Raw genomic sequence first — 26,227 nt, 5'->3', positions numbered from 1 at the left:
GTAAAACCAGCATGTTGCTGAGCAAAGCAGGATGAGCCGGTCACCCCGACATCGAGACAGCATCTTCACCATTCCTTTGCATTTGTCATATCCACTTACCCTACGTATGATTACATACTATTTTAAATGCATTTAACATTTTTTTCTTTAATAGAAGTTGCTTCTTTACTGCTTTTCATCACTGCCATAAGTGGAAGTTAAACAGAAATACATACTACAATTTTTTAAAAGTGTGGCAGAATTTTTCTGCTGGCCATCTAGATGCCTTCTCGTTTCATGCCAATCCTAGATTTGTGCTGAGGCCTCAAGAGATGAAGAGGAATTAGTCAAAGGCAGTCCCACATCTCTGCTAGTTTGGGGTCTATGTGTAATCATGAAACCCAGTTCTGGCCTTCACACCTCAGAGGAATTTAGAAATGGAGCGTTTGAGAAAATAAATTCCCAGAAAGTTACGGCTTTTAAGACAAAAACAAAGCAAAACACAACATTTTTGGGATCTGCCCATCACTCTTCTTGTTTGTAGGCTAAATGTATGAAGATGTGAGGCATGATGGTGGGAAAGCAACCTTGTGATCACACAAGAATGTCCAAGAGACTCACTTGTTCACACCCACATCCCTGAGATCTTGGAGTTATGGAGCCAGCCCCAGAGAGGCCACCTGGAATCCACTAAGGGCTCTGCTCCTGCTCGCTTTGTTGAAAGGATATAGTAGAAAGTTTTCAGGACCGGGCATGGTGGCTCACACCTGTAATCCCAGCACTATGGCAGGTCGAAGTGAGTGGGTCACTTAAGATCAAGAGTTCAACATGCCTGGCCAGCATGTCTCTACTAAAAACACAAAAATTAGCTGGGCATAGTGATGCATGCCCATAGTCCCAGCTACTCAGGAGGCTGAGGCAGGAGGATCACTTGAACCCAGGAGGTGGAGGCTGCAGTGAGCCAAGATCATGCCACTGCATTCCAGCCTGGGTGAAAGAGTGAGACTTTGTCTCAAAAAAAATAAATAAATAAAAATAAAAAATAAATCATAGGCTCCCAAGCTACAGCACCAGGAAATGGGCATCTGGTGCCTCTGAAGAAGACCAAAGGAATAGCATCCCACCAGAATAAAGATAAGGGAGCAAGGCCTTGGGACCACTGCCTCCCAGCTGTGAGACTCCGTCTCAAAAAAAATTAAAAGAAAGTTTTAAACTGCTAAAGATGATCAAGATGTATGTCTTGTTCTCTGAAGTAACAAAAATAATTGAAAGAAAACTCAAAAGGAAAATCCAGGCATACTTCATTTTACTGTGCGTCACTTTACGGCACTTGCAGATACTGTGTTTTTTACAAATAGAGGAAGTGGCAGCCCCGCGTCAAGCAATGGGTTCCATTTCTCCAACAGTATATTCTCAATTAATTAGCAGTTTCTGGCAATAAAATATTGTTAGTTAAGGTATGTACTTTTTAATACATAATGCCATTGCACACTTAATAGATCAAAGTATAATGTCAACATAACTTTTGCAAGCACTGGTGATATGGTTTGGCTGTGTCCCCACCCAAATCTCATCTTGAACTGTAATTCCCATAGCCCCCACGTGTCGTCGGAGGGACCCAGTGGGAGGTAATTGGATCATGGGAACAGTTACCTCCATTCCATTCTCGTGATAGTGAGTGAATTCTCAAGAGATCTGATGGTTTTATAAGGGGCCTTTCCCCTTTTGCTTCACACTTCTTGCTGCTGCCATGTGAGGAAGAACTATTTGCTTCCCCTTCCACCATGGTTGTAAGTTTCCTGAGGCTTCCCCAGCCTTGCAGAACTGTGAGTCAATTAAACCTCTTTCCTTATTGAATTACCCAGTCTTGGGTATTTCTTTATCGAAGTGTGAGAATGGACTAATACAACTGGGAAATAAAACATTTCCATTATTCTCTTTATTGCAATATCAGCTTTATTGCAGTGGTTCAGAACCAAACCCAAAATATCTCTGAAACATGACTGAAACATTTCTCACTATGTGAGCCTATGTTGTGTAATGCTCTGTTTGGCAACCACCTAAAATCAAATTACACATCTCCAGGGCCTCCCTGTACACCTCCAATAACACTGTTCTAATATATTGAGTATAAAATCAATTTTATGCCACTAAAAACATTTCAGATAGGTAGGCTCAAGCAGAAATGGTTTTCATTGACAGAAACATTGCAATTACACACCATGACTTTCATTTTTTAATGGAGGCCTAATCCAGTAATCGCCAACGTAGACACGTTATACCAGAAGAGAGATATCGGTATCTACATCAATTGGCCTATTTATCAGTTATCTGTCTATCTCAGTTCATGAGTTCATGACTTATTCTGCTATTTAGTCTAAATTGAAAGGCAAGAGATAAAACTATTTTGAATTATGGCTTTGAATACATTAGCTTCTTTTCAGAAACAATAGTGTTTGACGCATGAAAGAATGGGAAATACCAATATAGTATTTTAAAGTTTTCCATTAATTTTGCCCTAAAAATTAATCTTGATTCAACCTCAGTTTTCCCTTAGGTCCCAGAGTGTCTTGGAAATCTTCTTGCTCACTATTTTATATTCAGGAGTTCTTAATTTTCAGTCATTTAAAAAAAATATTTTATTAATTTCATGTTGTCAATATATTTGTATTATTATTTATGTGATATATTATTTAAGTTAACCTCTGTGAGTAATAAGAATATTCAAGAAGGAAATAATATTATCATGGTAAACTTACCATCAATAGAGGACAATTATGAAAATAAGTGTAGTGAAATGGAACATTGCAATTCCATGCTGTTACCTGTATAAAGCCTTGCGCTTACGTGGGCCTCCTTTCTCTTAGAAAGGCTGAAAGTGTTAGACATTACAGGCTCTAAAAACAAATAGATTTTTCTCTGTGATGCCATCTGAAGAGCTCAAAAACAATTGGAAAGGAAACGAGTTAGTCACTATGGTATTTAAATTTATTTGATTTCTTTGATTTCCTTTACATAACACTGAGCCATCTGTCTCATCATGGAAAATGATCTCATTTCCTCCCTGAGAGGGCTGCTTTGTTGCTGAATCTCTTGGAAGGCCACCCCCAGCCATTCATTATTTTGTTCTGACATCTGATGGGCAGCATATTGTCCCCTGTCCAGACTCAAGGCACAGATCCTGATTGGTTCAGGTCAGTCACAGAAATGCTGTGAGGATATGCCCATTTCACATAAGCCTGTGATTGGTTTGGTCTGGGTCATGCAGCCTGCCTCTGGCCATTGAGACCTAAGACTACATCTTATGGGGATTTAAGGGAAACGCTTTCCTCCTTCATACAAATAATATTAAGCCAGAATGGCCTCTTTTTGTCCCTTTCTTCTCATCCTGCTCTGGGGGCTGTCCAGTGACAATGTGGTATGTAACACTATGAGGGCCATCTCCCAATTATAAAATAACCATACTGCAGATAAAAAGATAAATATGTTAAATATGTGGGGTTCTTCAGGACCAACTATCACTGAGTGTAGCCCAAACTGATGACAATAAATAACAAGAAAGTCCTCATCCTTTAAGGGACCATTAGCTAAATTTTCTGTTATTGTAGCCAACCGCATTCATTACTGATAATGCTGCTTTACCTTTTCCTGCTTAAGTCTTGGGTATTCCAAACCTTTAGCTTTTATTCATTTTCTATCCGCTACAAGATTCAATCTTTTTCCTAGGCTTATATCAACCACCTATTTAGAATCTGCTCAAAGTATAAGTCTAAGAATCATTAGCTTGGGGAGTTTTTCATGGACTTGAATATTCTTGGAATTCACTCTGGTTTTAAAAAAAAAAGAATAGACAAAAACAAGACAAGAGTAACAAAATACTGTAGCATCTGTGTAGACCAAGAGATGAAGGAATGCAAAGTAAATTTCAAAGTACGTTTGTCTTATTCATTAGTTCATTAAATATTTAATAAGCATCTACTACTTGCTCAGTATGCAATAGTGAACTAGGCAACAGAAGCCTAATTGTTGTTGGGATTATAATTATCATGACTGCTCATGTTTTCTGTTGTCATTGCACCATGAAACTCTTCAAGGCATTGACTTTTTGATATTCTGCTGCTCAGAAAACATGTTTTTCACTGTGGAAATGCAGAATGTTGTCAGACCTCAGGCTGAGTTCTGGCTTTCAGGGGACAGAAGGAGTAGCAAGTATGAAGACAAAAAACTACAACGCTTCCTTTGTTCCTGTTGGTTCAACGCATGAGCTTTTGTTTCCTTCCTAGATATGAGATTTTTTTTTGGCGTTGGTTTATTTGTAAACTTAAGAATGGCCCACTAGTGTGTTAGGAGTTGCATGGTAGTAAACAATCCACTGGTGTTTGTGGTTTAAAGAGGTTGGAGGCTGGGACAGGCATGGCATAATCCCAGCACTTTGGGAGGCCGAGGTGAGCGGATCACTTGAGTACAAGAGTTTGAGACCAGACTAAGCAACATAGGGAAACCCTGCTTGTATGAAAAATAAAACAAAATAGAATAAAAGGTGGAAAATAATGCAAACATTCAGCAACAAATGAATGAATAAACAAAATGTGGCAAATTCACACAATGAAATGTTATTTGACAAAAAATGAACTACTGATACATGCTACTACAACATGGAGGAATGTTGAAAATTGTGCAAAATAAAGCCAGTCACCAAATAGCACTTATTGCACCATTCCATTTATATGAAAGGTCGAGAATAGGAAAATCCATAGAAACAGAAAACAGATTGATGGTTGACAGGGGTTAGGAGTGGGGGGAAAAAGGAATGACTGCTAGTAAGTATAGAGATATTTAGAGTAATAAAAAGTTCTGAAACTAGACAGTGATAATGATTGCACAAAATTGTGAATGTACATAATGCCACTAAATTGTCTCTTTTAAATAGTTAAATTTGTCAATATGTTATATATATTTTAGCACGATTAAAAAAGGAAATGAAATTGGAAATTTGTCCTTAGACTTAATTTTTTTCTTTCTTTTAGAGTGTCAGTTTCCACTGCTAATGAGCACAGCAAGTTAGCACACTGGCCACACTGGAAGAGTCCATGTCCCAAGCTTAAATGGTCACTGTCAAGACTAAATGCTTAGTCCGGCTAGGTTTTAGTTCTAGATTAGACTATGGTAGAGGGAAGCAGTTTTTCCACACATTCCAATTTGAAAAGCAGCAACAAGATTTGAACATTTATCCAGGTGTCAAGGAAAGAAAGTAAATACAGATGTTGAACAGCTTTTAAAACATTACTCTGACAGCTTTACTATTTTTATTTGGTGACCCCAGAAGTGAAGGTCTATATTGGGTTTGGATTAAATTGTCATAGAAGAGGGCAGTTCTCATGCTATAATCAAAGGATAGATTCTGATGAATTTGAGGTTCTTAAAGTTTCCTTTTTAAATTTTTTAATCTAATTCGTTTATTTTAACAAATCCAAGATGCAAAGATTGGAGAGAAACATACAGAAAAAATAAATCCCATGTGAAAATCATTGAGAATGGGAAGGTTTTTGTCATTCAATGGATCATTTATAAAACTGCTATGTTTGTTTGGCTGCTATGGTGTGACAGGCAAAATAAAAAGACATGCCAAGGGATGCCTGCAGACATTTCCTTTATTTCTTTAATTTCCTTAGAGTTCAGGAGAGATTCTGCCACTCAAAGCTAGAAATGAGTAACACACTAACAACAAAACAAAAGTGAAGATATGAACTGAAAATATTCTGGCCTCACACAATAACTCTATATATCAAGTTAAATGTATTTAACTCAGAAAAAGAAAAATTCCACCTGTGTGAGATGCACAAAACAAAAGCACATGAAACAGCTGAAATGCAGTAAAAGAGATTGATGATTCAGATCCGGAGCTTCTGGGTTTAAGTTTTAAATATGTAAGACTCCTAGGGATATCAACAAATTGAAATAGATTGATATCTCCTGCTCACAGAAAGTGGGATATGTCCAAAGTTCCGTAGTTAATTTATAACCAATGTTAACAGAGATCTTTAGTCACTTACTCTTTAGGGTTGTAGAGCCAATTGCTAAATCGATATGTGCTCCCGAGGGCCATTTTGAGGACATTTGGTGAGCATTACGATACTACCAATAATGTTTCCTGTCTCATCCACAAAAGCAATTAAAGGAGACAGCTGACACTGAGATGTCTCACATCTGTCTAATCACATTCACTCTAATGTGATGGCCCCAATTTGGCTATCAGACATGAACAGATAACTACAAATTGAATTTAAATCTGATTTTTGCCTAAGAGAAAGCTGAAGAAGAAAATGCTCACAAGGCATTGGCTAAGATAGCATATCCTATTTCTGTGAGGTGCAAAGAATGTGTTAGGCCTTGTAAGTTGAAAAAAAATAGGTAAACGGTCACAGGAAGCCTACTTAAATATATCAATATGCTGTGCATATTTTAACACAATAAAAAAGAGACATGAAATTGGAAATTTACCCTTATGCTACCAAACACTCAAAAGGCCCACTGCCCAATGCACATAGAGGCAGTAACATGGCACCAGCTTTGGGCAAAAGAGAAGCTTTATTGCAAGTTGACTGGGAAGGAGACAGAAGGAAACACTCAAATCTGTCTTCTGGAGCTGGAGATTGGGTCAAGTTTTATAAACATGAGGTAATGATGTGTGGTCTGATTGGATGTTGTGATGAGGTGATGCCAGGAAGCATGGTCTGACTGGATCCTGCCATGGAGTGACAATCAGGGCTCTATCTGATTGGATCCTGGACCCTGCCATGCTGTGTCCTCTTCTTAATTCAGCCCCCACTCCTCCATCAGAGCACTTAGGTTCCCCACATGGTTGCCTGCTTGGCACATCTGAGCATGCTCGGGCTACATGGCCTTCAACATGGGTTCCATGGAGCTGAAAAACAAGTCACAACTTTGTTACATAAATGTTGAACCACAGTAGTCTGATACAGACACACATAGACTTAATTATTTTCTTTTTAAGTTTTTCAAATTAACAAAATCAGATATAACAAAATTTGATTTCTACCATAAGTTAGCTCCTCATTCCCTCAAAAAAATATGCCCATGAGGGATCAGAATTTGACTTTCTAAATCACCAAGATTTGATGATCTTTTCAGCAAATGCTGCTCTGGGAAGCTGGCCATATTCAGGATGGATGCAAAGATCAAGAGTATTTTCTTGAGCAATACAAGGTGTTACTTTAATGGTGAAAAGGAGGGTCACAGTTTTCTAGATTTACCTGGGAAAACATCAGAAGTATTTCTTCTTCTCACATTTACCGGTTTGTCTCCCTGGGCACCTGGGGAAAATGAAAATTCTGCTGAATTTTAAGACCAACATACTTATGATCTCTCTTATCGAGGAGATAAGTGTCATTTAGTGTTAGTTTTCTAAGACTCGCATAGCAAAGTGACCCAGACCTGGTGGCTTACACAATAGGCATTTACTGTCTCACAGCTCTGAAGGTTAGAAGTTGAAGATCAGGTGTTGGCAGGGTTGGTGTCTTCTGAGTCCTCTCTTCTGGGCTTGTAGATGGCCATCTTCTTCCTGTGTTTTTACATGGTCTTTTCTCTAAATTTACACACATTTACGTCTGTGTGTAAATTTCCTTCTCTTGAAAAGACATCAGCCATATTGGATTAAGACACACTCTAATAACCTCATTTTTAGTTAATTACATCTTTAAGGACTCTATCTCCAAATATAGTCATATTCTGAGGTACTGGGAGTTAGGACTGGAACACATGAATTATTTTAGAGGGACATAATTTAGCCTATAACAAATGATAATAACTATGTTTCTCTTAAACATCTGATATTTATTTCTTGACTCAAGCCCACAGTGGCAGAAGAATGCTCACTTGGTGAGAGCTAACAAAGTTGTTTTGGTCAGTTTGAGTGCCATAACAGAATACCACAGACTGGAGTACTTCAACAACATACATTTATTTTTCATAGTTCTGGAGTCTGGTAAGTCTAAAATCAAGGCACCGGAATATCCAGTGTTTGGTGAGGGTTTTCTTCCTGGTTTGCATGGGGCAGAGAGGAGAGACAGGGATGAAACTTTCTCATGTCTCATCTTACAAGGGCACTAATTCCCATTCATGAGGGCTCTATGACTAAGCACCTCCCCAAAGCCCCACCTCATAATATTGTCACATTGGGAGTTAGAATTTCAAGATATGAATTTGGCAGGGATAAAAATATTCAGTCCATACCAAAGCTCAAGGAATGAAGTTGGCCCTGGTGTTCATCTGAAGACATGGAATTTGCAACTGAAGTTGCAAAGCTCAGGTGTGAGTTTTTCCCATGTGCCCTAGGTTCCATTCTTCCCACCAGGAGAAGAGATGGGATTCAGCGCAAGGTGAGTGTTAGCTATGTTGGTCTCAGACTCACCTTTTTTTTTTTTAACCTGTCTATCTCTAGCCTTTTCTACACTGAATCTCATCATCTCCAGCACACTAAGAGACATTAACCCTTGTCCAGGAAATGAATGATGGAGGAACTGTACACCCATCTTTATGGAATAGGATGTGTATTTAAGTCCTACCCTATGAAGCAGGCAACACAAATTGGAGTTAGTGATGAGAGCTGACAGTATCTCAGACATTGAGTCTCTCACACATCTCAGCTATGGAAATGTAAAGGATGGCCTGTATTCCATTTCATCCGTGCTGCTCGTTTACCTATTTGCTGTCAAAATTATCTCCCATTGTTCCCCTGCTCTCTTCTCTTTATTACCTGAGCTACCCACAGCGACACTTCGCATATCTCTCTCCCTGCTATCTTTTGGGTAGATTTAGCCAGTGGGAGGCACTGATGGACAATAAGCGGAGAGGAGAATGGAGAAGAGAGAATATTTTTTCCATCTCTCTCTCTCTGCTTTGGGCAGTATTTCTGGCATTGGCTGTAGCCTTTCCAGAAGAATATAAATTTGTTAAAAATGAAGTAAGATTTACAGAAAAGGTGCAAAAGTTGCACAGACTTCCCATATAAGCTACATACTGTTTCCTTCTAAGTTATCAAAATGAATAAATTTATATTGTTACGATATTATTAACTAAACTATAGACCATCTAAATTGCACCAGCTTTTTTCTGACTAGGGTCCTATATCAGGGTCTGCATTTTTCTTGGCTGAGGTATCTTTTGATTCTTCTTTAATCTGTTACAGTTCCACAGACGTTGCTTGTTTTTCTTGACCTTGATAATTTAGAAGAGTGTTGGTCAATTATATTTATACTCTTTTTCAAACTGGGTTGTCTGATGATTTCCTATGATTTAAGATTATCATTTACTGGAAGAATACCATGGAGGTCATGGGCGCTTCTCAGTGCTTTGCAAAGGGGTTACATGAAATGCATCTGTCCTGTTTATGTTAACCTTGATCACTTGGCTGAGGTGGTACCTTCTAGACTTTCCAATCTGAAGTTACTAGTTTTCCCTTTTAAAGTAAAAAAATAAAAATAAAAATAAAGAAAAAAGCAAACTAATTGATTCAAGGAATATGATTTGAGTCTATGCAAATTTCCTGCTTCTCCTTAAACTTCTGCTCACCAGTTTTATCATCTACATATGGATGTTGGATGCAGCAAATTATTAATGTGTTAATTCTCTAAGTAGTAATTTTTCTCTTTCCCTAATTTTTTTACATGCATTAATTGGAATCCCCCTCTGAGGAAGAGCTGACCTTTCTCTCCTATTCAATTATTTGTTCATTTCATCTGGATTCAAAAATACTTTATTCTTTGAATTACAACTCAATTCTATCATTATTTATTTTGTTTTTCAAGTTGTTCCCACTTCTGCCATTTGGAGTTATTTCAGGGCAGTTTCTATACTCTTTTGATGTCTCTCTTTTTTGAGAACTTTCTTAACTTGCTGAAACTACAGAATGCTTCAGGCTCATCTTGTATTTTTCCTGCCTCAGCCATGAGACCAACCAAGCAGCCCTGTTTTCTTTTATTGGAGATAGGTATTTAGAAACCAAGATCTACCTATCATGTGTGCACATTGCTGCTGCAGTGTCATTAAATCTACCCTCATTGAGGAAATCTTGGAAATACATGTTTACTAATCTGTGCAAAGACAAAAATAACCCTCTCTATCTAGTTATATGTATATGTATGTCAAGCTATAGACAGATGGATATCCATGTAGCTACAGATGCAGATACAGGGATGCATGGAGAGTCAAAGAGATAAACAGATAGGATGGATGGATGGATGGATAGATAGATAGATAGATAGATAGATAGATAGATAGATAGATAGACAGATCAGATAGATATTTGAGTTTATACTGATATCTCTGATTCTAATCCAATAATTAAGTTTCATTGTGAGCCAGCCCCTTTCTGTAAGGTTATCTTCTTTTGCTAACAGTTGAGAAAACAGGCTCTAAATATCTACAATATATTTACTTATTTGTTCAAACCTTGTATACAGTTAAAATAGTTTGAGAAATGCTAACACATACTCCTGTGAGAATCAAATTGCACCAAGAATAGTGTTTGAGCACAGTTCTTTTGTTTGTGACTTTAAGACATCCAGTTAAACAATGTTTTCCAAAATCATTTAGATCAGCTTTTTTCTTCTCCACCACTTTCTGAAGGGTGAACTGAACTATTTGTAATACAAAGGTATAGTGTGTCACAGTCTGGCATATCATCTTGCATTTTCCTACAGTTTGATTTTTTAAAATTCACATACATGAAAATCTACTCTTTATGCTATATAGTCATGTGCATTTTGACAAATACATAGGGTCATATATTCACCAACATAATTCCTTAAATACAGCTCCATCACCTCCAAAACTTTCTTATGATGTCACTTTGTAGTCAACCCATACATGCATCCCAAAACACTATGTTTTCCACCTCTATAGCTATATCTTTTCCTTTTCTTTTTCGTTTTCCAGGAAGTCATAAAAATAGAATGATACAATATATAGACTTTGAGAGTGGCTTTTTTCACATAGAAAAAAATTATTTAGTGTTCATCCATGGTATTTTGTGTATCAATAGTTTTTGTATTTTAGTATGCTGAGTAGTATATGAATGTGTTATAATTTTTTTAGTCATTCACTGACTGAATATTCTCAGGGTGTTGCCAGGTTTTTGTGATTTTAAATAAAATTATTGTAAGCACTTATGTGCATGTCTTCTTGTGGTCTTTATTTTCCATTTCTCACTGGTATATACCTATGAGTGAATTTGCTAGATTATATGGTAAGTGTATGCTCAAGTTTAAAATAAATGATTACATTGCCACCTTTTATATTAGTCCATTTTAACACTGCTGTAAAGAACTGCCCGAGACTGGGTACTTTATAAAGAAAAGGGATTTAACTGACTCACTGTTCCTCATGGCTGGAGAGGCCTCAGGAAACTTACAATCTTGGTGACAAGCAAAGGGGAAGCAAGACATGACTTACATGCCAGCAGGAGAGAGCACACAAGGGAAACTGCCACTTATAAACTATCAGGTCTCGTGAGAACCTCCTCACTATCACAAAAACAGTGTGGGGTGAACTGCCCCCATGATCCAATCACCTCTCACCAGGTTCCTCTCTTGACATGTGGGGATTATAATTTTAGATGAGATTTGGGTGGGGACACAGAGCCAAACCATATTACCCTTACAGAGTGGCTATACTGTTTTGAATTTCCACCAGTAAGGTGTAAATGAGAATCCCAGAAAATCTGCATCCCTGCCATTATCACTTTATATTGTTAAACTTTTTAGCCATTATAATAGCTGTGTAATAGTAACTCATTGTGCTTGAATTCACATTTATTTAATGACTAATGATATGAAGCATCTTCTTAATCTGATTTATTTGGCATCCATTTCTTTTCTTTGGTGCAGTATTTGTGCAGTTATTTACCATTTTTTGTTTCATTCCTTGCTCTCTTATTGCATTTTGAGTCTTTATATATTTTTGATGCAAATATTTTAGCAGATATCTGAGCTACAAATATTTTCTCTTAAGTTTGTGGCCTGTCTCATCCTTCTCAGTACAGTGTAGTTCACAGAGCAGATAATTTTAATCTTGATGGAGTCTAATTAATCCATTTGTTTTCCTGGATCATGTTTTTGGTTTTGTATCTAAAAAATTATTGCCATCTGAAGTCACAAAGATTTTCTCCAATGTTTTATTCTATCAGTTTTATTGTTTTATGTTTTATAGTTAAGTCTGTGACCCATTTTAAGTTACTTTATAAAAGATATGCATCAGAGTTATTTTTTACATATGAATATCTAATGTTTATAGAATCATTTTTTGAAACTTTCATCTTTTATTCTCCACTAAATTGTTCATGCTACTTTGTTAGACATCAGGCATCCATTTATGTGAAGGCTTATTTCTAGAGTTTCTGCTGTGTTCCATTTATCTATTGGCCACTCTTGACAGTGACACCACACTGTTTTCATTGCTGTACCTTTGTGATAAGTCTTGAAATAAGTTTCTCTAAATGTGTTCTTTTTCAATGTTATTTTTACTATTTTAAATCCTTTGAATTCCTTTTTGAATTTTGGGGTCAATTTATCAATTTTCTCTAAAACATCTACTTGATGTTTGAATTGGATTGCACTGAATCTATACACCAATTTAGGCATGACTGACATGTTAGCAACATTGAAACCCATGAGCATTACAAGCCTCTGTATGATTTTCATGTCAGCTCCCTGCAGCTCATGGACCAGGGGTTCTTGCCCGCTTCAAGGAGAGGAGAGAGTTGATTGGCCCCACCTGGGTCAGGTGTTAATTCCGGTACAATCAGCTGTGGCTGCATGACAGGATCAAAGGCACTTTTCATGCCCATGGGTGGCATGAAATTAAGGAATTTAGCTATTCCCTGATTCATCTGAGCAATGTGTTGTTGCAGTCAATGTGCAGGTTTTGCACATCTTTTGTTATATTTTGCCCTAAGTATTTCATATTTTTTGTTGTTGGTATGATAAATGGTATTTTCAAAAATGGTCTATTTCATGATTAGTCATTTCTTGTTGATAGTAATATAATTGATTTCTATATACTGACCGTGTATCCTGCAATGTTATTTAGCCTAATTATTAGTTATAGTAATGTTTTTATAGATTTCATCACATTTTCTGTATAGCCAATTATGCCATCTGTGAATAAAAATAGTTTTGTCTTTCTAAACTATATAACTATTTAAAATCCATGCATTTATTTAAAAATATATATATATATTTATTTACTTTTTTACTCACAAATGTAGGCAATATTGCACTGGCCAGAGCAGTCAGTAAAATATTAAATAAAAGTAGTAAGAATGAACATCTTTTGTTGTCTCTGATCTTAGGGTAAAAACAGTAATTCTTTCACCATTAAGTATGATGTTATGTGTATGTTTTCACAGATACCCCTTATGAAGTTAAGAAACTTTTCTTCTATTACAGTTCTTGAGAGTTTTCTGTTAGGGGAGAGGACTGAATTTTCTCAAATGTTTTCTGTACAACCTACAGAGATGGTAATATGTCTTTTTACCCTAATATGGTGATTTTCAAATGTTAAGTAAATCTTGTATTCTACAGAGAAAACATACTTGGCCATGATGTTATATTCATCTATGTTGTTGGATGATACTTGATTAAATTTTGTTTAGCATTTGTCTATCTGTTTCATGAAGTATACTAGTATTCTTTCTTTTTCTCTAATGTCTTTGATTTTGTTATCAGGGTAACACTGGTCTTATACAATGAGTTTGGAATTCTTCTCTTTGCAACTTTTTAGAAGAGTTTGCATGTTTGGGTATGACTTATGTTATTTCTCTATTACTTACTTGGTAGAACTATCCAGTGAAATAATCTGTACCTCGAATGTTGTTTGTGAGATGTTTACCTGTAACATCTATAGTTATATAATCACACGTGTGGTGATTCCAAGTATATAATTTTCTTCAGTAAGTTTTGTCAGCACATGCCTTAGGAGTTACATGTCAATTCTATCCAACTCGTTATATTTGTTGTTAGAGTTATTCATAATGTCCTTTTATTATCTTTTGAATATTTCAGGAATATGTAATCATTTAACCTCTTTTATTCTTGCTACTGGCAATTTGTATCTTCTTTTTCTGTCTTTCTTTTTTATTGTTCGTAATGAGTTTGGCTAGAAGTTTATCCATATTAAAAATCTGAAAGAACTAGCTTTTGGTTTCATAATTATCACTTTTTAAAAATTTTTCTGAAGGTGGAAAGCTAAAATTATTGCTTGGAATCTTTTTTCACAAATTTTCTAATTTGGGGAGTAGGTTCTATAATGTGTCCACCTAAGTCCTGCTTTAGTGACATCACACACATTTTGATGAATTGCAGTTTCAGTTTCATTTAGTTCAAAATGCTTTCTAATTTCCCTTTCAGTTTTTTCTTTGATCTGTACATTATTTAGAAGAGTGCTAGTTATGGTCTGACAATTTGGTGGATTTTCAAGATATCTTTTTGCCATTTGCTGGGAACAATTTTTTGTATGACAGGAATCGTTTCAGATTTATTAAGATTTGTTTATGATCGAGAATATAGTTTAATTTGGTATGTATTTTATGCACTTGAAAAGATTATATATTCTGATAATATTGGGTGGGACATTCTAAGGTCTACTTGACTGATATTGTTGTTCAAGTCTTCTATACCCTTCCTCTTTGTTCTAGAAATTATTAACCAGAATTGTGTATTTATTTATTTCTCCTTGTAGTTTTGTAAGTTTTGCTTCACGTGTTTTGGAGATCTTTAATCAAGCACATGCATCTGTAGAAATGTTGTCCTTTTGAGGAATTTTCCTCTTTATCATTATTAAAGTCTTTATTAAATAACTTTGTTTATCCATGGTAATGTTCTTCATTGTGAAATATGTTCTTGTTTTCAGAGTTTGTTGAGTTTCTTTGGTCTGTGGGTTTGCTTTCATGAAATTTGTAAAAAGCCAAAATCCAGCCCATATTAATTTCCCCCTCACATGATTTCTTATACCACCATGCTTCACTTGTTACAACAAGCAACAGGAAAATGTGACTGTTGTGCCACCAAACTAACATTAACTGTGCTGTCTTCTTTATGGGGTTGTTGTACTAAAATGCTGCCAACAGATGATCTGTCACAGGGTTTCCCCACATAATCACAATTAAGGCCAAAGGTAACCACATATATTTTTTCCCCTGAGAGGGTGTTTCTTTAAATACTTCCAGAATGCAAGTTGGTGGTGATAACACCCTTGTGGCATAAACAATACACCTATTAAATATTGGAGCCAGAAGGGTTGAAACATATTGTTAGGTTGGACCTTCTTTAATGAGATAGTCCAGAAAACTCTCTTGAAATTTATACTTACATCCACTGGGGCATGGTAGGGTAAGGACTATGGGTGGCAGTTGGACATGAAGAATAAAGGATTTCTTTTTCTTGACAGTCTTGAAAAAAGGAATATGGTATCAAACAAATCTCAACTCACAGGAGCCACAGGCCCTTAATGGGTTTAGAATGAAGACTGTTAGCAAATTAGCAAACATTCTTGAAGGCCAGGAGAACAGCCAAGAAGGTGACCTGACCATGGCCCATTTGCTTAATGAGGAGTTACCACAGAAAACATAACCTCCTGAGGAGTTGAGTATTGATACTCTCTTGAACAAAACTTGACATCACTGGGAGGTTGGATTTTTAGTAGCCAATCTTACTGTCTCTATTTCTAGGGCCAAATGGTACTTTATTACATTTCTTTCCATATCTTGGCTCCATTTTCAAACTTTCCCTCAGTGTTATCATTTGTAAAATGGAAATACTATAGTTCTTCCAAGACTGTTGTGAGGATTCAATGTACTAGTGCATTTAAAATAATTTAACCAGGTATTGTCATAAGTAAGCAATTAATGAGTCATCTTCCTTCCTGGCCCCTGTAGACTTGCCCATCCCGGTGCTCACCCTATTAGCAGTCCCTGCCCCATACAACAGGCATCTGCTTACTTTGTCCCTAACCAAAATATGAGCTTTTGAGGGCACTGATGTGAGCCCCATTCTTGTTCTTCTTGGCAGGGTGTATGTTGCACAACTCTGGTCAGTAAAGATTTTTAGAATGAATACATAGATGAATGAGTGAGCAAGAATTAGAATAAAATATGCTTTCTTTACTCATTAATATTCCTTCCTGGCCTCTGTAGAAATTTCAGCAGAGGACTCCATCATCTATGGACCAAGGGTCCTGAATGTATTATCTCATCCAGAGGGACAGCAGGGATATCCCCAATGTTCCCTGAGCACTGGCATTGAGACAGCAACATGGTGGCCACAAGGTCATGCCAAGGTCAATGCTGAGCCTGTCTTGTTCTTACTGCTCTTTTATGTTTGGATGAACTCAGTAAAAGTCTCTTCTGAATGCATTTGCTTTGGATGAGTTTTTGGACGATCATTTGGCCACAGAACACATTTTAAACAGTGGCTGTGTGACTCATTTAGCTTGGTCAAGCTGGTGTGTCCTCAGTCTCAACTCTTCAAAGTTTCCAGTAGAATTGGACTATTTGGACTGAAGTCTTTATTTCACAATATTTACTGATGAGTATTAAACAGGAACATATTAAAGTTGTGTGAAAGATTAAAGCTCTTTGGTGCTGAGAGACGTCTGTTTATTGCTTTCTTTGTAAATGGGCTTTAGCGCAATAGGCAAAATGTGAAAGAAATTTAAATTAACGTAAAAAGACCTAGTGCCAAACAATTCTGCCATGCCCTTGAGAGAATGATCAATCTTGGCCATCTATAGTTAGAATAGCTGCGCTTAGAGAACAGAACGTGCCATGGAATTCCCAGGATAGCCGCTGATGAACGTGCTTGAATTTCTACTCTGCAATTACTCATTATCAGATTCACCATCTTTCTTGCGCTCATGCATTCCACATGTGTTAATGAGCACCTCCCACGTGCCAGGCTCTGTGCAAGGTACTGAGCACACCTCAGCAAATAAAGGATACCTGGTGTCTCCCTGACCTCGGACAAGGGCAGTAACCCAGGCCTGGCAGATTGGAGCCGATGGCCAAATGCAACTCTAAGTATGCTGAGTCTTCTTTACATAATTTTATCTTTTCTATTGTCTTTTTATTTTATTTTCCTTTATTTTGTCTTCATTCTCTTTTCTTTGGTAAATTGTGGTACCAACATTTAAACTTTAAGAGGTACCAGAGTAAAACCTAAATTTTGGGGCTTTCTTGAAGAATAGGAAGATGTGGCCACGGGGATCTCACGGCCACAGAATACATTAGTAGGAGCTGAGGAGGGGCTTCAGCCCTCGCGCTGGCCTCCCACACTGTCTTCCTCCTCGAATTCCCACCTGTCACCACCTGGCCCCTGAGTCTGAGCTCCCAGGCTGAGAGAGGGCTCCAGGATTATGAGGAAGTGATTAATTTTTGATCTTGAAAACTTCCGGCTGTGTAACCTGGGCATCGTTCTCCAACCCCTCAAAGCCTTAGCTTCTGATTTACAACATGGAAAAGTTATAGCACTATCTCATGGATGTGACCTGGGGAATCCATGAGGTAAAGTGAGTGTGCTTAGCATAGGCTGTGCCCATCATCACTGCCAATTAAACGGTGGGTGTGAAAAGCAGTAATCGGAAGAGGATCCTGGTATTCCTGAACTCAGCTCAAGGATCGGCTCTAAATAGGGTCTTTAGGAGTTTTGCTAAACAAATGGCCAGGTGGCCTATTTTTTTCTTATCAGTGAGCACAGCTGACAACACACACACACGCAAAAACACACACTCAACAAATAATCCACCAAAACCCAACACTATCGTCAGTTATATTTCCATTTTTAAAAATCACAATATTAAGTTAATTTAGGGGAAGCAGTGGGTAGCTCTGAGGGGAGATACTAGCGACGGCTGACCCTGAGCATCAGAAATGATTGTGTATGGTGCATCCACTCAGTGCCCGGGACAAATGGAGAGGGAGAGCTGGGGAGGAGACCCTCATTAGAATCAGGGAATCCTAGTGGGGGGAAGGTAAAACCTGTCAGCATTGAAGGCAAAAATTGGAAGTAGTCAAGACCTTCTTTGGAAACCTCTCTAATCTCCGACAAAGCCCAGCCCAACCCTCTTCCCATCCAGTGTTGTGGCAAATCACTGTTTCTGTAGCTGAGCTCTAAACACAGAGGAGTGCTGGCATTGAGGGCCAAGTGGTAGCAAAAAAATAAAACTAAAAAATCTCTACCATTGGAGGAGCCTTCACTGACTTCATGCTCACTGATGGGTGTTGGTTGAGTAGAATGGTGGCAGAATTGTTTGCCTATGTAAAGTATTTATCCCACCCTTCTTTCTCTTCTTCCTGAGATACATGCTCAAATTTATGTAATTTCAATCTATTTAGGAAACTTGGAGCTAATAATAGAAAAATAACCTAAACAATACTTATTTGGTGGGTTTCTAGAAATTAGGATTAAAATAATAATATCACAAAAGCTTTCCAAAGCTGGACCAGACTGCCCTGGGAGCTAATGAGCTCTCTGCCAGTGAAAGCAGATTCAGGAAGAGTGAGGCTCCCTGTCCATGTCTCATCCAGGGGTTGTCTCATTTGTCACTGTTGTTTGCTTGATTTTTAATCTAACAGAAACTGGCATAAGATAAAATAAACACAAAATGGAATTGACTTTTAGAATTCACAGAAAAGCAAAGTAAACTATGGCTCAGAGAATTAGCAGGAGACAACAGGGCCTGTGTAGTTTAGCAATACGACCATAAACTTCACCAGGATAATATGGCTAAGACATGGCTACTGGTGCTGGCACCACTGAATACTCATGTTGACCCCATCTAACCAAGAACCACACATAGACCACCTTTCTATACAACAACTGGCAGGAGACAGGAGGCAGGAGGCACACATGTGACTTTCCGAGTGGGAGGACCATCTAGACACATTCATACTCCAGCAATCAACTTACTAGATGCAAGACAGTCCCTGGAAAAATGACAGCAAAACAAATATCCATCAAAGTCAGGAATGTTATCTATTGCTGACTTGCTGAAGAGGGTGGATCATGAAACAAGATAATTTTGTAAGTGCCTTCCTTCTTTCTTTTTTTTAAAATTAATTTATTTTTTATTATACTTTAAGTTCTAGGGTGCATGTGCACAACGTGCGGGTTTGTTACATATGTATACAAGTGCCATGTTGGTCTGCTGCACCTATTACCATTGGGTATATCTCATTTACATTGGGTATATCTCCCAATGCTATCCCTCCCCCCTCTCCCCACCCCACGGCAGGCCCCAGTGTGTGATGTTCCCCTTCCTGTGTCCAAGTGTTCTCATTGTTCAGTTCCCACCTATGAGTGAAAACATGTGGTGTTTGGTTTCCTGTTCTTGCGATAGTTTGCTGAGATTGATGGTTTCCAGCTGCATCCATGTCCCTACAAAGGACATGAATTCATCCTTTTTTATGGCTGCATAGTATTCCATGGTATATATGTGCCACATTTGCTTAATCCAGTCTATCACTAATGGACATTTGGGTTGGTCCCAAGTCTTTACTATTGTGAATAGTGCCGCAATAAACATATGTGTGCATGTGTTTTTATAGCAGCATGATTTATAATCCTCTGGGTATATACCCAGTAATAGGATGGCTGGGTCAAATGGTATTTCTAGTTTTAGATCCTTGAGGAATCGCCACACTGTCTTCCACAATAGTTGAACTAGTTTACAGTCCCACCAACAGTATAAAAGTGTTCCTATTTCTCCACATCCTCTCCAGCACCTGTTGTTTCCTTTCAAAATGTTGTGGGCTACCAAGGGAAAATATTTTATCGTACAAATATTCTTGAATTTTAAGGAGGAAGTTTTATTATGCAATGGCAAAATCATCATTGCTCTGGCTTTATTTTCATTGACTAGATTTACCTGGTTTTCACCTATTACCTTAGTCCAGGATCTGCGATATTCTTGTTTCAGGTTATTTGTTTACAAGGGACAGGAAATATCTCCAAGTAGTTCAAGCTAAAAGGAATGATTTATTCCAAGAAAGAGATGGAAAGTAGAACCAAGGAGTGGATGTACCTAAGAATCAATGGAGAGCACTTCCTGCCTTCTTTTTCTTCCTTGCTATAGAGGTAGACTTTATCTAGGTGACAAACAGAAGAATGTACTTTTGAATTCTCAAGTTCACATCACAAATATGACCAGAGTAGACCTAAGTGTAAGATAGGTCTGTGAGATAGCCTGCTGTGGATAGGCTATACCAACCATAATGTATTTTTTCAGCCTTCAGAAAAGGCAATGCCATTGTGAGGAAGGAACTGGCTGCCATTCAGGTACCATATCTAGTACTGAGCCCTTCCTAGGATGTGCCATTTCAGTCTTATCAATGTCACAGATGGTGTCTATTTGCAGATACTAATGGCAACAAATGCATTGTCACAATAATTGAAGAGTCATTCTCTTGTCTCCTGCAAAATTTCTAATAAATTCATTAAAGTCATATAAATGTTGTCTTGTGATGCATAACTGAGCTAATGAGAAGAACAGGGCTTTGTTTCACAACTCGTTGCTCAAATTGTTGTGGTGTTTGGGGTTTCTCCCATTGGAAAGGAAAAAACATCCTGTCTCAAACAAAGAATAAGTTTTGGTGAAGAAATGGAAAACCTAGTGGGGCTACAAATCTCAATCATTCAATTTAAATTATTATTTAAAGCACTGCTTTAGGGATTCCATTGAGGTTAAAACATTTTACAATGCAGCCCGGAAGCACTGCACTTTTGTTTTATTGAGTGTTGAACAGGATTGCAGGGTTTGATAAAACTTTTTAGTGACTGTTGTTAATCCAAGCCACAGCATCAGCTTAGTTCTGCTGTGATAGGTAACCGGGATGCTGTACTCACCAAACCCTATGTTCTGGCCTGGGACTGCATCTGCCAAGAGGAACCAGAGCCTGGAGCCAGGAAGGGGCCCAAGGAGCCCTGCTCTGGGGCTGGAGATCAGCAACACGTGACTCTGACGGCCAGGACACCCTTTGCAGGCTCATGTCCTCTGCCACCTGGTCGCATTTCCCCACTAGAAAGCCAGCATTCACAGGACATAATTCAAGGTCTGAACTTAAGCATATCTAAAGCAGCAAACTGCATCATTGAGGAAAAGACTGGTATAATGCTTATATACAATGTGGGGAGAAAATATTACAGCTAATATATTTTTTGTTAGTTTCAGAAAATGCAAGAGTGAAAAACAAACTTTCAGCTCTGGGATGATAGAAATCCTCAGATTGGACGGCATGAAATGGTCAGAAAATGACATCAGCTCAATCTCATGAGGCCTGATCAATAGACTCAACATAATGGCGTTTCTGAAAACAGTGACTTCTGAGGCCTGGGTAAGACCCCAGCTCTGCCCTCATGCCTCACCTACTGCAGATTTTTTAACTTCCTCAAACTTCAGTTCTATATTTGTAGTAGGAATGTCACAGTAGTTCCTAATTTCAGAGTTTCCGGAAGACTCTATGGATTGAGCTCTACCATGAAAGTGCAGAGATTTAGACGACTGGCGTAACTGATGTGTGAGACATTATTTTCACTGTAAAATTACTCCATCTTTACTAGTAAGACTCCCAATGTCTCTAAATCTCACCAAGAAGCCTTTAGCCAGGGATCCCTTCTGATGGCAGCCTACGTGAAGAGGCCACACCAAGCCCAGCACGGGATGGAAGTACCCCCAGGCCATGATTCTCATCAATTCCCATCAATTCCAGTGGTTTACATGCTGCTGTGCGGTGAGAGCTGCCCCTGTTCTGTCCAGTTTAATCCTAAAATGAAATTAAACACCTTCATTACTTTACACACAAACACACATATGCAGACACACAAACACACATACCCACACACACACACTTATGCACACACACACACAGACACACACACATATGGACACACAGACATACATTCACATACCCACACAGACACACACATGCACACATATACTCACACAGACCTGCAAACACACTTATGCACACACATACCCAGATATGCACAAACACACACATACACACAGACACATAGACACACATACAGAAACACACATATACACACACATATGCACACATATACCCACACAGACATGCAAACACACATACAAACACACATATGCACACACATACACAGACACACACACATATACACACACACATTTACATTACTAAATACACACACACACATGCAAACACAGAGACATATATACACACAATACATACACACAGACACACACACACAAACACACATGCACACACATACACAGACACATACACACACAAACACAGATTCACAAACACACATATGCACACACAGGCAGACACACAGACACACATGCCCCACACACACTTAGGCACACACATCCACACACACATATACACACTCACACACACACAGACACACACATGCACGAGCACATATACTCACACAGACCTGCAAACACATCCTTATGCACACATATACACAGACACATACAAACACACATATACACACAGACACACACACATATACACACATACACACAGACACACAGACATAGACACACATACACAAACACACATATACACATACATATGCACACACATACCCACACAGACACGCAAACACACTTACACACACAAACACACATATGCACACACATACACAGACACACACAAACACAAACATGCACACACAGACACACACAAATACACACACACAAATATGCAAACACAGATATATATACACACAATACATACACAGACACACACAAATACGCACACAAATACACATGGACACACACAGATACACTCAAACACACATATGCACACATACACACACACAAACACACAGATTCACAAACACACATATGCACACACAGGCAGACACACAGACACACACACAAACACTTCTTTACCCCAAGTATTTCATGATTTTGGGAACTTTATCAATCGTTTAGACGGTAACATCTTCGGCTGAGATCCCCCAGAAATAGATGCTGAAACCAGACCTTGAGCATCCAGAGTCCATTTGGGACACAATTTCATGAAACTCCATTAGAGGAAAGGGAACATAAGATGTGGAAGGGAAGGAAAATGACACGAAGTATATTTATGAGCCATTTACTGCTGTGAGCAACTGGGACCCAATCCCACTGAACGCTTCCACGAGAAGGTGCAGGGTACATCTCTGAACTGTTGCCCCAGGGGTGAGGAAGCAAGGCACAAGTCCTCCCGCTCCTGTTTGTCACTGGCGGAGGGCTGTCCCAAGTGGCGTCGACTGTGCAGTACTGCTCACTCATCTGGGGCCCAGCACATACTTGCTGCCAAGTGAAGCCCTCAAGCTGATTTGGGCCAGTCCTGCCAGCCTCTCCTAAGGGGCTTGCCTTGCTGAAGGAATGGCCTTTCCATCTGGCCATGACCCATTTCCTTTATTATTCCTCAGTTCTCTGGAGCAACTGATATTTTTTCTTCTTCTCGTTCAAGCTTTGGAGGCTTAGCATCTGCAGGCAAACTTCCCAATAGGGGAAATACTGTATGGTTCTTGAAGCATGCATAGGAGTTCGCCAGACAGGAAGTAAAACTCTAGCTTGACCCTCCAATCCTCTCAAAGTTAACCTTATAGATATAGACTTTACATCATCACTTCCTAGAAAAGTGCCAAGTTTCAAAGAAGGTCCCTTATTCAAGCTTTGTGGGGTTTTTTTTTTTCTTTTTTTCTTTTTTTTTATGGAGTCTCGCTCGCTCTGTTGCCCAGGCTGGAGTGCAGTGGTGTGACCTCAGTTCACTGCAACCTCTGTCTCCCTAGTTCAAGTGATTCTCCTGCCTCAGCCTCCTGAGTAGCTGGGATTACAGGCACCCGCCACCATGCCCGGCTAATTTTTTTGTATTTTTAGTAGAGACGTGTTTCACCATGTTGACCTGTGGCTCATGCCTGTTATCCATTATCCCAGCACTTTGGGAGGCCGAGGCGGGTGGATGACAAGGTCGAGAGATTGAGACCTTCATTCGAGTTTACCCTTCTTTGGAGAATGGTCTGTGGTCTAGGGGCCTTCCTTCCCATCTGAAATATACAGTAGTCTCTGGAGCACCAATCTGTGCACTTTCACAAGGATCCCTTCATGCCAAGTTGAAACTCCCACATGAGCTGAGCTGCCTACATCAACAGTGCGCTGTCACTTCTCTTGGAGTTAATTCGAGTCTTAATACATTAGCGCTCGCATTAGACCTTTTTCATTGTAATATTTAGCTGAGGACAAGTTTCACTGATTCTGGTGGGGGGAAACGAGGAGAGTGAATCAAATGGCTGCATCTGCAACATGGTCTCCAAGCTATAATTAGCAGTTTCAGCACAATATTTGGAGGGACGCATGCTCTGGGGAGATAAAGGGACACTCAGAGACACCCACTTGCCCCAACTCCGCAACTTTCTCTTCTGTGAAGAGAAAGGGTGAGTATTAGATGGACTGGATTTACTTCCCTCTGGAGCACCGTAAATTTTCAACACATCCAGGTTGAAGGATGTGTTCAAGCAACTTATCTTACAAGGTGTTAAAATGTTCCATGACCGTTTCTCCTGACAAATGATACAGAAGCTGCTTGCTTTTAAATTTTGCTTTTAGACTCAAATATAGATTGTCTTTTTTGAAGTAATGCAAAGGACAATATTGAACCTTTAATATATGTTAAGTACTTTGCCTAGAACTTTAGATATTTTATTTTGCTGAAACTATTCAATAGCCCTCTGAAGGTAAGCATATTACAGATGATAAACCTGGGTCTTAGACAGGTGAATTAAATCTCTAAGATCACAGAGCAGGTAAGAGGTCAGGTTTTATACTTAAATCCTACAAATCTAGAGGCTGAAATCTTAACCACTAGACTGTGCTAAGGCTGAATATGAATTAAAATAAATTCCTAATGCTGCTTCCTCTCCCTACACCCTACTCCCACAAAGAATCAAAGCAGGTTAGAGCTAATCTGATTTGTGATTTTCCAGATTGCAAATAATCCTATTCTTGAAGACATCAGTTTTAATTAATAGGTGCTCTTTTAAGAATTTATCAATCTTTCAAGATACTTCTTTTGGTTTCTGAAACGTGATAATAAATCTAGATAAGAATTGGGAGCATAATTCAATTAGAAATTTCATTCACAGGAAAGAACCAATTATGATGATATTACAACAGCCTTCCTTGGTAGCTGAAGAGGAGAGAAACTCAGTTCTATGGGTTATATTCCTTGAAGCATTGTATTTGAGACTCTTACATATTTGTCATATTTGTATCTAGTAGCATTTTAGAGTGCATGTCAGATTTTTTTGCCCTTTATTACCTTAACACACAATAAAACAAATGATCCACAAAGAATAAACTATTTTATCTGACATGCAAAGTTTTAAATATGCAAACATTCCAATACCTAATAGAGCAAGTAATAAATGAAGTTTGGTGTACTTTATAGGTTTTTATATGCTTTTGATTTTTACAATGCTTTTGAAGAAAATTTGGTTAGAAACATTGTTTACTATCTAACTAATTACATTCTGGAACCTGCTTTTTTTTTTTTTTAGTGAATCCCAATTCAGAAACATTAACATCATCACAAATGTCACAGTGTCATTATAAAGACTACACACTGTAAATTGTTTTGAAGTATAATAGACTGAATTTAGAAGTGATGGAAATTGTTTTTTAAAGGTTTATGGAGTTTTCCTGTTTCTTCAGGGATTGAAGTTTTAATTAAATGGAATTTGTATTGTTCACTTAGGGAGTATCTATCTTTTACCCAGGACTTTTCTGAATTAGTTGAGAAAATGTGAAATACAGGGATAGACAAATCCCCAGATCCCAGGGGCTTAACCCAAAAGGTTAAGGTAGCATCTAATTAGCTGTGGGTTAGAAAGGGAGATGCAACCATCACTCTGCTCCACATAGTCGCTCAGAGACCCAAGCTCCTTCCATCACATGGTTCCACCATCCTGTATGCTGGCGGACCTCAGCTAGGACTTACACATCTAGCCAGTGCATGGCTAAGAGTACAGATGGAACACAGATTGATCACATGGGAGGATATTATGGTCCAAATCTGGGAGTTATAGACTTGACTCCCCCCGACCCAACTTCATTCATCAGACTCCAGTCACAAGGCCCACAGTACTGCATTGGAGGATGGAAAATGCAGTCTCACTGAATACCCAGAACAAAAGAGAATCAG

General features: G+C 38.4%; 1 long non-coding RNA gene across 2 annotated transcripts in view; it reads right to left on the bottom strand.

Moving 5' to 3' along the window:
• Positions 1-6,548: 6,548 nt before the first annotated feature.
• LOC103876160 overlaps positions 6,549-26,227 on the bottom strand; it is a 37,950-nt gene continuing 18,271 nt past the window's right edge. For both annotated transcript variants that reach the window (XR_002515919.2, XR_002515920.2), the window contains exons 3-5: positions 21,637-21,811; positions 7,254-7,313; positions 6,549-6,904 (exon numbers count right to left, since the gene is read on the bottom strand). This is a non-coding gene — a long non-coding RNA (uncharacterized LOC103876160). The remainder of the gene's footprint in view (positions 6,905-7,253; positions 7,314-21,636; positions 21,812-26,227) is intronic.

This window comes from Papio anubis, chromosome 9, assembly GCF_008728515.1.
Source record: "Papio anubis isolate 15944 chromosome 9, Panubis1.0, whole genome shotgun sequence".
NCBI lineage: Eukaryota > Metazoa > Chordata > Mammalia > Primates > Cercopithecidae > Papio > Papio anubis.
This window is presented reverse-complemented; position numbering and strand designations above follow the sequence as displayed.